The sequence below is a fragment of the Carlito syrichta genome, unplaced genomic scaffold, assembly GCF_000164805.1.
Source record: "Carlito syrichta isolate Samal-C Ts95f unplaced genomic scaffold, Tarsius_syrichta-2.0.1 Scaffold315943, whole genome shotgun sequence".
Taxonomy (NCBI): Eukaryota; Metazoa; Chordata; class Mammalia; order Primates; family Tarsiidae; genus Carlito; species Carlito syrichta.
Window position 1 is genome coordinate 305,369 of NW_007260039.1, and position 12,296 is coordinate 317,664.

Below are 12,296 nucleotides of genomic sequence, written 5' to 3' on the forward strand. Positions count from 1 at the left end.
CTTGGTGAAGGGCCCCAGAGGCGGAGACCCCGGCAGCGCCCCTCATCACGCCTCGAGGCCCCCATAGCGCCCCGGACTGCCCCGACCTCCAGAGTCGCAGGCAGGGTGCGCTCCCCAGGGGCACAACTTTGGCAGTGAGGAGGAGAGGGGTGCAGGGAGAACCAGACCCAGGGAATTTGAAGGCACTCTGTGACACCACGGTGTGCAAACGCAGGAGCCAGAATGCCGTGGAAGAGCAGTGCTGGAAGGAAGGGCTCCACTCTACACTCATCCACTCCCAATACCACGCGGTGGGGCTAGGATGATTCTGGTAAAGCAGCCACAGAATTTCAGTTCTCAGAAAGAGAAATCAGATGGCATCTGTATTACCTGGATTGGGCAGCACCTGGTGGTGATCAAGTCTCAGGTAGTACCCATTTGCTGTCCTTCCAGCTCTTGTTCCCTCCACCTCCCCCACCCCCCACCCTCACAGCCTTCTAGCTGCTAGAAAAATTCCTGCTCTTGGTGGACAGCCAGGAGCTGTTGCAAAGGTCTGGTTTGAATCTCAAGTCCCAGCTCTGCCACTTACCATCTGGGCAACTTAGGCAAGTGTAATCAACCTCTCCGAGCCCAGCTTTGTTCTCCTCTTCTGTAAAACGCAGATGATAATCATACCTGACACCATGCACATATAAGGCCCAGCCCACTGGTTGGCCAGAGCACATGTGCAGTTAAGCCAGTTTCCTTTCCTCTTCACCTCATGAAGCCCCATCTGCTACTCTTGTTTGGTATTTGGATGCTTGAGATTCAATGGGGCAGACAGGGTACCTCCCAGGCTCACAGTTCTGATCTTTGGCCTCAATGCCGCCCACAGTTTGGACATTGCTTAGCCTCATTAAAAGGATAGACGAGCAGATTGCCAATATTACACTTCACTAATGCCAAGGGTTTGCCCTTCTCTGTACTGTCTGCTTCTTTTACTTACTTATATGCAAGGAATTTTAAAAAATGGGATGGGTAGGGAAAGTAACTGCCAAGAGGCCAAGGTGAACTCGGAAAGTGTGGCAAATTGTCCTACAGGGGACTGAATTGCCATATCAAAGCCACTGAGATTCCTAAAGCACAAATCCTGAACAGGCTGGTGAGTAACCGCTCTGAAGGCACACTGCAGTGTCCGCTCAGATCTGCAGAGTATAAAGAGTCTACCCTCTCAGAGTTTGGGGTCAGTCAATGTCTTACCTGTTCCAGCCCTCAGAATTATCTGTGTTTGGAAGGATTAAAAACAAATGTACATTCAATATAAATCACAGGAGATAAAGTACCTTATCAGAATCCCTCAGAAGCTGATGAGAGGCAAGGGACTCATGGGTATTCTAATGCCTAAATATTCATGTGGGCGAGACCTTCTGTCAACAACTAGTCTCTGAAAAAGTAAAGAACCTGGTTACATCACCTATGATTATTAGAGTAAATAAAAGAAATCAAAATTATGTTCACAAAGAAAGTGGATGAAACACCTGCACTCATATCCCAGATAATCCTGGATATATGCCAGGATTCCATCCCATTTGTAAAATGTATAAATTTGGTCATTTATTTAACTCATATTTACCCAACCAGACACTGAGTTAGGCACCTGGAATACAAAGATTGATTCATTCCTTCAGCAAATGCTTGAGTGCCTATTATTTGCCAGGCACTGTTCTATGTACCAGGGATATGGTGGAAAACAAAACATAGTCTCCGTTCTCAGCAGCAAATAAACAAATACATAAATGCATGGGAAATGAATGGTGACAAACAGGTGGTGTTTAGTGTCATGAAGAGAAATAAAGCAGGTAAGAAGGCCTCTCTGCAGAAGGAACATCTGAGCAGAAACTAACACGAAGAAGCAAAGTCATATGTATATCTGGGAGAAGAGCTTTCCTGGCAGAGAGGAAACAATTCAAAAGTCCTGAGGAAGAAACAGCTTGTCATGTTCCAGAAGCAGCACAGAGACAAGGGGGCTGGAGAGAGCAAGGGAGAAAACGGTAGGATGAAATTGGAGAGGAAGGCAGGGGCCAAAAAATCAAGGGTTTTGGGTTTCTTCAAAGAGTGAAGTGACGCCACCGTGGCTTTGTAGTAGTCGAGTGGCATATGACTGCATACATCATTGAAGCATCATTGGCTGCTTTGCAGCAACTCAACTGTGGGCTAGCAAGTGTGACTACAGAGCCAGTTGGGTGCTGCTCCGTGGTACAGGTGAGAGATGATGGTGGCTGGACTAGAGTGAGAAATGGTGGAGGTGGTCAGAAGTGGGCAGATTCAGGAGATGTTTAAAGAATAGTAAGATTAGGCCAGGCATCGTGGTTCATGCCTGTAATCCCAGCAGTTAGGGATGCTGAGGCAGGAGGATTGCTTAAGCCCAGGAGTTTGAGACCAGCAGTTAGGGATGCTGAGGCAGGAGGATTGCTTAAGCCCAGGAGTTTGAGACCAGCCTGGGCAATATAGCAAGACTTTGTCTCCATTAAAAATTAAAAAAAAAATTTTTTTTTAATGGTAAGATTCAGTCCCTGCTCTCAAAAAATTTGCCAACTAAAACACACACACACACACACACACACACACACACACCTATACTCTAATGGGAGACATGCACTAAGGGAATTATGAGCTAGGTTATAAGAGATCACCAAACAGAACCTTTGGGGAGTTAGAGAAAGCATTAGAGAATGTGACATTTGAAACTCCATCAGATAAATAAGGAGGGCAAAAGGAAGGTCATGACAGGCAAAGGAAATAGATTAAGTAAATGCTTGAGAATGTGAATCTGCATGTGAATTTGGGAATCATTTGGTGGTTGAGAGGGAAGAGAGAATAAGGGCTGGGAGATGGCTCTAGACAGGTGACTTGGAACTAAACTGTGAAGGATTTTGACTATGACATTCAGGAGTTTGTACTTTATTCTGTAGGCAATGGAAAATTCCTGAAGGTTTTTTGAGTGTGTGTGTATAGGATGCAAGCAGAACTGTGTTATAGTTTTGAATAGGAGTCTCACTCTGTCACCCAGGCTGGATTGTAGTGGCATGATCACGACGATTATGGCTCACAGCAGCCTCAACCTCCTAGCCTCAGGGAATCCTTCTGCCTCAGCCTCCTGAGTAGCTGGGACTACACCTGGCAATTTTAAAACATTTTTTGTACAGACAAGGTCTCACTATATTTCCCAGGCTGGTGTTGAGCTCCCAAGCTCAAGCCTCAGCCTCCCAAAGTGTTGGGATTGCAAGCGTGAGCAACTGCACCCAGTCAGAACTGTTTTTGAAGATGATACTAATGTATTGTCAGGTGGGCTAGAAGGAACTGAAAGCAAGTCCAGTGAGGTTTATCCACTTAACAAACATTACTGAGTGCCCACTAAGTGCTAGGTGTTGGGAATAAAGTAGTAAGTAAATGAACATTATGGGTTCACTTTCTTTATGGGTTCACTTTCTTCATGGGTTTTAAGTGTGATAGGGAGGTAATGAGGACTAAATGTAGAAGCTGGATCAGATTCAGGAAATATTTCAGAAATACCATCATTAAGATATGGAAAATCTTAGATGTGGACAATGAAAATGATTTGCCTCACTGATCGTGAGATGTAAAGGAAATGTAGTTGCTACAAAGTATCTTGCCATGTAGAAATAATTGTTTTTAGCTGGGCTCGGTGGCTCAGCCTGTAATCCCACACTTTGGGAGGCTGAGATGAGTGGATTGCCTGAGCCCGCGGGTTCGAGACCCACCTGGGCAGCTTGGCGAGACCTCGTTTCTACAATAATTCAAATAATCAGCCGGGCATGGTAGCACCTGCCTGTAATTCCAGTTACTCGGAAGGCTGAGGCGGAAGGATTGCCGGAGCCCAGCTGGTCGAGGCTGCAGTGGCCGGGAGCGGCCATGGCACTCCAGTCTGGGTGACAGAGTGAGACTCCAAGTCAAAAAAAAAAAGAAAAAGAAAAAAATTTTTTTTTTAGTTGGAGTCCTACTCTGTCAGCCAGGCTGGAGTGCAGTGGCACATTCACGGCCACTGCAGCCTTGACCGGCTGGGATCAGGCAATCCTTCTGCCTCAGCCTTCCAAGTAGATGGAACTACAGGCAAGCGCCACCATGCCCAGTTAATTTTTGATTTATTATAGAGATGAGGTCTCGCCAAGTCGCCCAGGCTAGTCTCCAGTCTGCGGGCTCAGGCAATCCTCTCACCTTGGCCACCCAAAGTACTGGAATTATAGGCGTGAGCCACCACACCCAGCCAAAATAATTTTAAAAGAATTCTTTTGGGTTGTATATAGCTTTAAAAGCACTTTACAAAAAGTCTCTCACTTGCCTTTAGGTGTTATACAAATTGTGATTATTAAATAATTACATGTTATATTATTTGACTGTAAACGTTGGTGAAAACTATGCAAAAAAGAGCTGCTTTGGATCACTAGGAAGAAATCCTGGCATAAGAGGGTAGTTAAATAGAAAAGGTGGGTCTGGGACCATTGCCTCAGTCTAGAGAGAACAACATGTTGAACTGTCTTTATGTCTCATTTCTAAGGAGACATAAAGACATTTAAAAGGAGTTAGGCAAGGTTAAAGGAAAATATTCTACAATTTACATAGATCTCTCATTTAACAGATCTCAGTTTGATAATGTCATGTCCCTTTAGCTAACTCTTTTGAAAATTGTTCTTTTCTGACCAAGGCTGTATGTTATGAGTCTTGAAAAAGGTTGTGGAACATTTACACCATGGTGCTGGAATTAATGTTTTGTTATACTCCTTGTCTAGCTTGTTCCTTTCTGCAGTTGTCAAAATCAAATTTTGCACTTAATCTTCCCTTGTTTTCAGATGACAAAAATCTCTCTGTTAGGATTCAGAAAGCTGGGATTACAAAATGTTCTTATGGTTTTAAGTCCTCCGTAGTGATTGGGGAACTCGGAAAAGGATTGGATGAGAATTTGGGGGGTAGGGGGAACAGTCAGTGAACTAAGTAGAGGATTCCTTTCCAAAAATCTGCCTTTGGGCCTAAAAGTTTATCACTTAAGAGGATTCCAAGATTTTAAAAATAAAAAATGAAAAGGGGTGTGGGTTACAAACTATATTCCTGGATCAAACTGAACTATACACTTAAGACTCTACATTTCACTGTGTATAAATTATAACTCAATTAAAAAAATCAAACAAGCCAGGCTCGGTGGCTCAGCCTGTAATCCCATGCCTTGGGAGGTTGAGGTGAGTAGACTGCCTGAACCCGCAGGTTCGAGACCCGCCTGGGCAACTTGGTGAAACCTCATCTCTACAATAAATCAAAAAAATTAGCCGGGTGTGGTAGCGCGCACTTTTGTTCCAGCTACTTGGAAGGCTGAGGCGGAAGAATCGCCAGAGCCCAGCAGGTCAAGGCTGCGGTGGCCGGGAGTGGCCACTGCACTCCAGTGTAGGCGACAGAGTGAGACTCCAACTCAAAAAAAAAAAAGAAAATCAAACAAAACAGATTCAGGACCACTTTAGGGACATGAATTATTATTTTGGTGACTGAACTCACTTGGTTACAAGGGCAGAGAAGAAGAGAAGCATAGAAGCATAGAAGAAGGACATTCTATTCCTTATAGATGACTGATTGGTCAGGAGTTACCTTCTTCTTTAAAAAACAACACATCTGCCAGGTGCAGTGGCTCACGCTCGTAATCTCAGTCTTTGGGGGCCTGAGGCAGGAGGATCACTTGAGGCCAGCAGTTCAACACTAGCCTGGGCGACAAAGCAAGACCCCAAGTCTATGAAAAATAGAAAAATTAGTCAGGTGTGGGGGTGCACACTTGTAGTACCAGCTACTTGGGAGGCTGAGACAAAAGGAACGCTTGGGCCCAGGAGTTGGAGGCTGCAGTGAGCCGTGATCATGCCACTGCACTCCAGCCTGGGTGACAGAATGAGACCCTGACTCAAAATAATAATAATAAAAATAAATAATAAAAACAGCACATCTGATCTTCAAATATTAGAATTCACCATCATTTCTAAATCAGAACATTCTCCCCTTTCTGTCCCTAATACAGAGCAATTCCCAAACTCTCTGAAATCTTGACTGGACACAAAAAGGAATCATCCCCTGTGCCTTGCCTCTTTAATACTAAGGTCACCCACCCCAGCACTCTAGCAGGGTAGATGTGCACGATAAGAAGACAACACATCAGAAGTCATCCATTGCATCTATGCAGTTCCCATTAGATGAAATGCAACCCATGTTCAGATGACCTAACAACACTCCAGCCACGATGGCCTCCTTTATTATCTGCCCCTCCTCACTAGACTGCACATTCCATGACAGCAGAGACAGGGTCTGTTTTATTCCCTACAGGAGACCCAGCACCTAGCACAGTGACTGACATATAATGGCATAGTGGCACAGTGACTGACACATAATGGCAATATTGGCTCACCCAATATTTAGTGAATGAACAGTGCATTTCTTTTTTGAATAGGAGTCTCACTCTGTCACCCAGGCTGGAGGGCAGTGGCACACTCCTGGTCATCACAGCCTCCACCTGCTGGGTTCAGGCGATCCTTATACCTCAGTCTTTTTTTTTTTTTTGAGTTGGAGTCTCACTCTGTCACCCAGACTAGAGTGCAGTGGCCGCTGCCGGCCACCGCAGCCTCGCCTGCTGGGCTCCGGCGATCCTTCCGCCTCAGCCTTCCAAGTAGCTGGAACTACAGGCACACGCTACCACGCCTGACTAATTTTGGATTTATTGTAGAGATGAGGTCTCACCAAGTTGCCCAGGCGGGTCTCGAACCCACGGGCTCAGGCAATCCACTCACCTCAGCCTCCCAAAGGCGCGGGATTACAGACTGTGCCACCGAGCCCGGCTTCTCTTTTTTTTTTGAGTTGGAGTCTCACTCTGTCACCCAGACTGAAGTGCAATGGCCGCTCCCGGCCACCGCAGCCTCGACCTCCTGGGCTCCGGCGATCCTTCCGCCTCAGCCTTCCAAGTAACAGGAACTACCGGCACATGCCACCATGCCCAACTAATTTTTTTTTATTTATTATAGAAATGGGGTCTCACCAAGTTGCCCAGGTTGGTCTCAAACCCGTGGGCTCAGGCAATCCTCTCACCTCAGCCTCCCAAAGTACTGGGATTATAGGTGTGAGCCACCATGCCTAGCCTGAATAGAGCATTTTAAAAAAGCAAACCATTGTTCCTTTTATAGAAAATTAATACCCTATGCTGGGACTCAGTGGATGGGGGAGGGTGGGCTTAAAAGAAGATTCTACATGAGTCATTTTTCTCCTTCACACAGGTCATTTCTGTTCTATGTAAATACAACCTGGATTCTGAGTGACCAGAAAGGAAAAAGGTGTATGTGACCTTTAAGGACTAGGTATGTTCTTGCCACATTGCCTAGAGGCGCCATCTAAAATCAGAGTCAGCCAACAGTGCAGTCTGTGAGTAGGGTAGTTACATCTGTGGCACTTGGAGTCGTGCCTGGCCTGCACCAAGCAGACCCATTGGTACTGCACGGTCGGGAGCAAAGTGGGTTCAGCCAGGAAAGTTCGTGGTGCTGCATGGAAAGGTAGAGCTACCCATGACATTACCTAAAATCATACCCTCTCAACAGACTTAGTATTAGCAGAGGGATGGGAGGCAATGGGAACTCAAAGGTATAACTATTTGCCAACCTGTATGGAAGTGTTTGAACATTTTAGCCATGGAAGGGCAATATAAGAGCACATCAGGTGATTTCCAGTCCTAAATATTAGAACTATGCCCATCACAGGAAGTCCAAGAAGCCTCTCCTCTCGAAGCTACTGTGGGATACACAGGCAGTGCCTCTGCAAGGACATCTAAACATTGTGGCTCTGTCTGACAGGGCCTTGCTAGGAGGCTCCTCACCTTACAGAGTTCTGAGATAATTTTTCCTTAGCAAGAGTGACATCACTGACCTAACAGTGGATTCCGGGTAACTGCCCTATCTGGGAAACAATAATTTCTGTAGGTCTGGAACTCGCTGCTGGAGAAATTCAGAGACATTATCAAGCAGATCTCTCCTTGCCCAGCTCTGACAATGCCAGCCTCGTCTCTGCACCACTATGTGTAACCCAGCCACAAAGATGTACACAGGACCAGGCTGAATGAGAAAGTCAAAATCTTCAAAGACACTCGGCCTTAATGGAGGAAGGCTTTGAGGAAAAATCTAGCAAATTCTCTGCCCTTTCAACTTCACTTTCTGTTCTGTTTTTATCTGCTTTCAGCACTTCCAATTAATCTTGGAATGAGAGCCGAAGGCAAGAAGCCAGTGGTGCCTGAGGAATGCTAAAGAGCAAACGGATCCAGGGAAACAAATGCCAGTAAGGGACCCCACAGCAAAGAGACAGACACTGTGAGCAACTCTCCTGTTACCATGAGGCTTGCGAGGCGTGTGCGCGGGTCTCCGCATTGGCACCATCTGCCAATTCCTCAGGAGGACAGAACAAACCAGTGAGGCATGAAGATTAGATTATGTAACACTCAAGGATTGCTATTTTCAAAGAGAAAACAAATGGAACGAATTGATTTGCTTGTCAAAGTCATGTCACTAAAGGAGATCCATTCCCTCCTCTTCTAAGAGGACCTAATTAAAAAAGAGGGGAATGATTTCACAGATTCTGAAACTGAGAGACCACAATCCACTCCATTCATAAGAGCAAGTCGAATTTCCAGAGTTGCACTGACACATCCTACTCTGGTCCCCTTGCCTAAAAAAATGACCAGTCAGCTACTAGCTAAAGGGCACCAACATGGCAGGGGACATACCTGCCAGTTGCTAGCCATGAGATGCAGAAGGAGTGTGAACTCTTTTCCTGAACTCTCTTGCTTCTGGGGAAGCAGCATCTAATTTTGAGACCAGTGGGGTCATATTTACTATTCAGAGCTCTAAACAAGTGCCTTGATAGCATGAGGATGTATTCTGAAAAATACTTGCACTAGAAGTCAAAGTGGGAGAATTGCTTGAGGCCAGGAGTTCAAGATCAGCATGAGCAACATAGCAAGACCTTGTGTTCACAATTAATAAAAATAAAATACAAGCACCGGAAAGGAGACTGCATTGCATTTCTCAGATTCCGTTGCCATTGCTGGGCTTCTCTCAAATGCCAGCACAATACTTTCTACAGTATACTCAGTAGATCCGAAGAATGAACCAATGAGAACTCTGAACCTGCTGCCGTAGTTCCAGTCCTAAAGGTCTCACTGCCTCACTACGATACCAGCATTTAAATGTCCAATCTTTATTCAACATGCAAATGAAGCCTACTGTACCAGATCGTTTCCATTTGCCTTCCAGCTCCACTCTTCCACTCTTCTCGCTGCCCTTGGCCCTGGAGTGCTGACCTACATGGATGACATCAGTTCTCTCACTTGCCCTCTGGCTTCCAATGGGAGGCAGCAGCAGGAGACAGGAGGGCAATAGGGGAGCATGGTTGAAGTATTTATTTTCCCCGGTTCCCTCCCTGCCAGATCGCCTGAGGTTGGTTGTGTCTTTTGATAAAAGGTCACCCCTCTTTCTCAAGGCAGACTTCTCCAGACAACTCTCTCTTTCTGGGCTCTGTCATTTCTCCCTCCCCTCAACCTTCAGATCTAAAGTGGTAAAGGCCCCGGGGGTACTGCACTATCCCTTATGGTTTCTCTACACCCTGCTCAAACTCTGTAAATAGTCCCTTTATTAAATCCGCCTCTAATCAATCTAAGTTGAATGTGCCATCTGTTTCTTATACAGACCCTGCCTGATACACTCACCACACGTGACGGTCTGTTCTAGGCCCCACATCACGTCAAAAAAAAAGTAGCAAAATTAATAATACAATATGCTACCACTTTATGTAGTCTTTCTCAATGTTCACCTTTTCTCAAGGCTATAATAACAACATAAAGATTAAAACCTAATTCCTCTTTACAACATAATTGTGCAGTAGAGTTTGTATGAGCTAAATATAATTCAGAGAACAAGCTTTTTCATGCCATCAAAATTCATGTTAACAACTATAAAGAGAAAACTCCAGAACTCATGCCCCTGACTTGTGATTTAACAGAAAATATATTCCAGTATTTAAAGCAATCCAACAAATATATGAGTCTGCTATGTGGCCAGCAATGTGGTGATTGTACAGTGAGGAACAACATAAACATGACCCCAGATTTTGTGAAGCTTGGTCTTGTTTTCTGCAATAAATGTGCTCTAAAAAGCTGAGTGCAAAATTCATTTCCATAAACCAAATAATATGTTGTATGACCATGGGAAGCTTACTATTTGAATAATTTGTAAAATAATCACCTTTTGGTCTTTGGAATCAATCAGATGTTCATCCATCCAGGTACTTCAAATGAAATTTATCTTTAGTCTGTAGGGAGAATTGGTCTCCTTCCATGCTCCTGGAATGGCGAAATTGTGGAATGGAATTTAGAGGAAAGATAAGGGAATTACCATTTATAGACCACATATAGAATGCTAGGCGATTTGCATCTGTTAGCACATTTAACCTTGAAAAGAAACACATATTCCATCATTATCATATTTTCCACTTCTGAAAAGAAAAAAAAATTAGTATGGCAAATGTGGAATGCAAAAATCCGTTTTATCGAATGAGAAAGCAAAACAAAATGATTCAGTGCAGGACTATAAAGATTACATTATCCCCCAGCTTCAGTGGCTTCCCGCTGCTCTTGGGATCAAGTCCAAAATTCGTCACAGGGCCACCGTTCTGCGACCATCAGTTCCACAACCACCTAGGCCTTTTCCTCCCTGAAGGACTTGGCGCCCTCTGCACCCTCCTCCTCTCCCATCTCCTCCAGACGACTCAGGCTCATCCCTCTGGTTTCCGCTCAGCTTATACATCCCAGGGAATGTCTGTCTCCCCGGCCGGGTCCATGTCTCTGTATCCTCAGTACCGAACACCAGACAAGGGCTGGACGCTCAGTTGTTGCCTGACTTACAGAACAGACGAGGAAGGACTACCCAGAGGGGCTGCCCTGCCTCATGGTAGCCATCGCCCTAGTTGAGTTTCCTCTGATCCTAGGGGTCAGCAAAGCCTATCTCAAACATGGAAAGGTCAAAAGAACCCTCGTTTGAGGTTCTCGAAGGTCTCTGTCTTCTCTCACTCTCCTCCTCAAACACACACTCAGGTGCTCAACAGGCTTGCTCCACCCCCTCCCGGGTGTTGCGGCTGCGCAGTTTAGCTTGCCCCCCCACCCCTTGAGGGCCGGAAGCCGTGTGCGTTTGGGAGAGGGATTCGGGAGATATCCCAGAAGCTCAGGGTGGTGGTGGAGGGCATTGAGCACCCCTCGGTGGCAGGCATTGAGTCGCACTATCTCAGTGTATACCCCGGAGGCTTTGTGTAGTAGGGATCAGTGTGTCCATTTTGCAGATGGGGAAAACCGAGGCCCCTACGGGTTTTAGAATTTGTCCAAAAGCACAGATACCGTACTGAGATTTGAACCAAAGTTTCTCTGGCTCCCAAATGTTAAGCTCTCTTAGACTCTTCCATATTCAGAAGTAAAGATTGTTTTCCCAAAGTGTGGTTGCCACCTGGAGGGAGTTTTTGCTCTCTCCCCCCAGTAGCCCTGTGCCAGCTGCCTGCATGGGTTTATGTCCTGATTGTGTGACTTTGAGCAAGTCATGTTGCCACTGAGCCTCGGTTTCATCATCCATAAAATGATGACAATACGACCCACCTCTCATTGCCTATGAAAATTAACTTTTCCAACAAAAAAATGTAGTGACATCTACCAGATGCCAGGTACTGTGCTAGGCCCAGGGGTGTGCCAAAAAATGAGATAGCATGTGAACATGCTAACAAACTCTAAAGCCAGGGACTGTCCTAGAAACCTGGGCAAGGTTGGACCCATTTCCCATTAAGAACAGATGAGATCTAAAAATGGGCTTGGCATCCCCATGGAAGCCTGCAGATCTCCCGACGGCTTCCCTCATTGGAAGGTGGGCCAGTCTGCTGTGGGTTTCTCACAGCTGGCTCTTGAGGAAGCAGAAACAGCCTGTTACAGGTATGGGGACTCATAGCCAACAGGCTCTTCCCTGGCATCTTTATAGCAGTGGGCGTTTCCATCAGTTAATTAGAGAAGGGTCTGCCCTGCCTTTGGAGGTTTCTACGTTTCGCTCCACAGAAAACAAAAAGAAACAGAAAGACAGAATTAGGAACTGTGCTGACATTTTTGCTGGAATGTCCCATCTTACCCAGGTTCCCAAACACATGCAGAAGGTCATTCACACAAATGCATCTGCTCAAAGCCCCCGGGAGAAAAACATCAAGCCAGGCCTTGGCCAGCTCTACTTTTA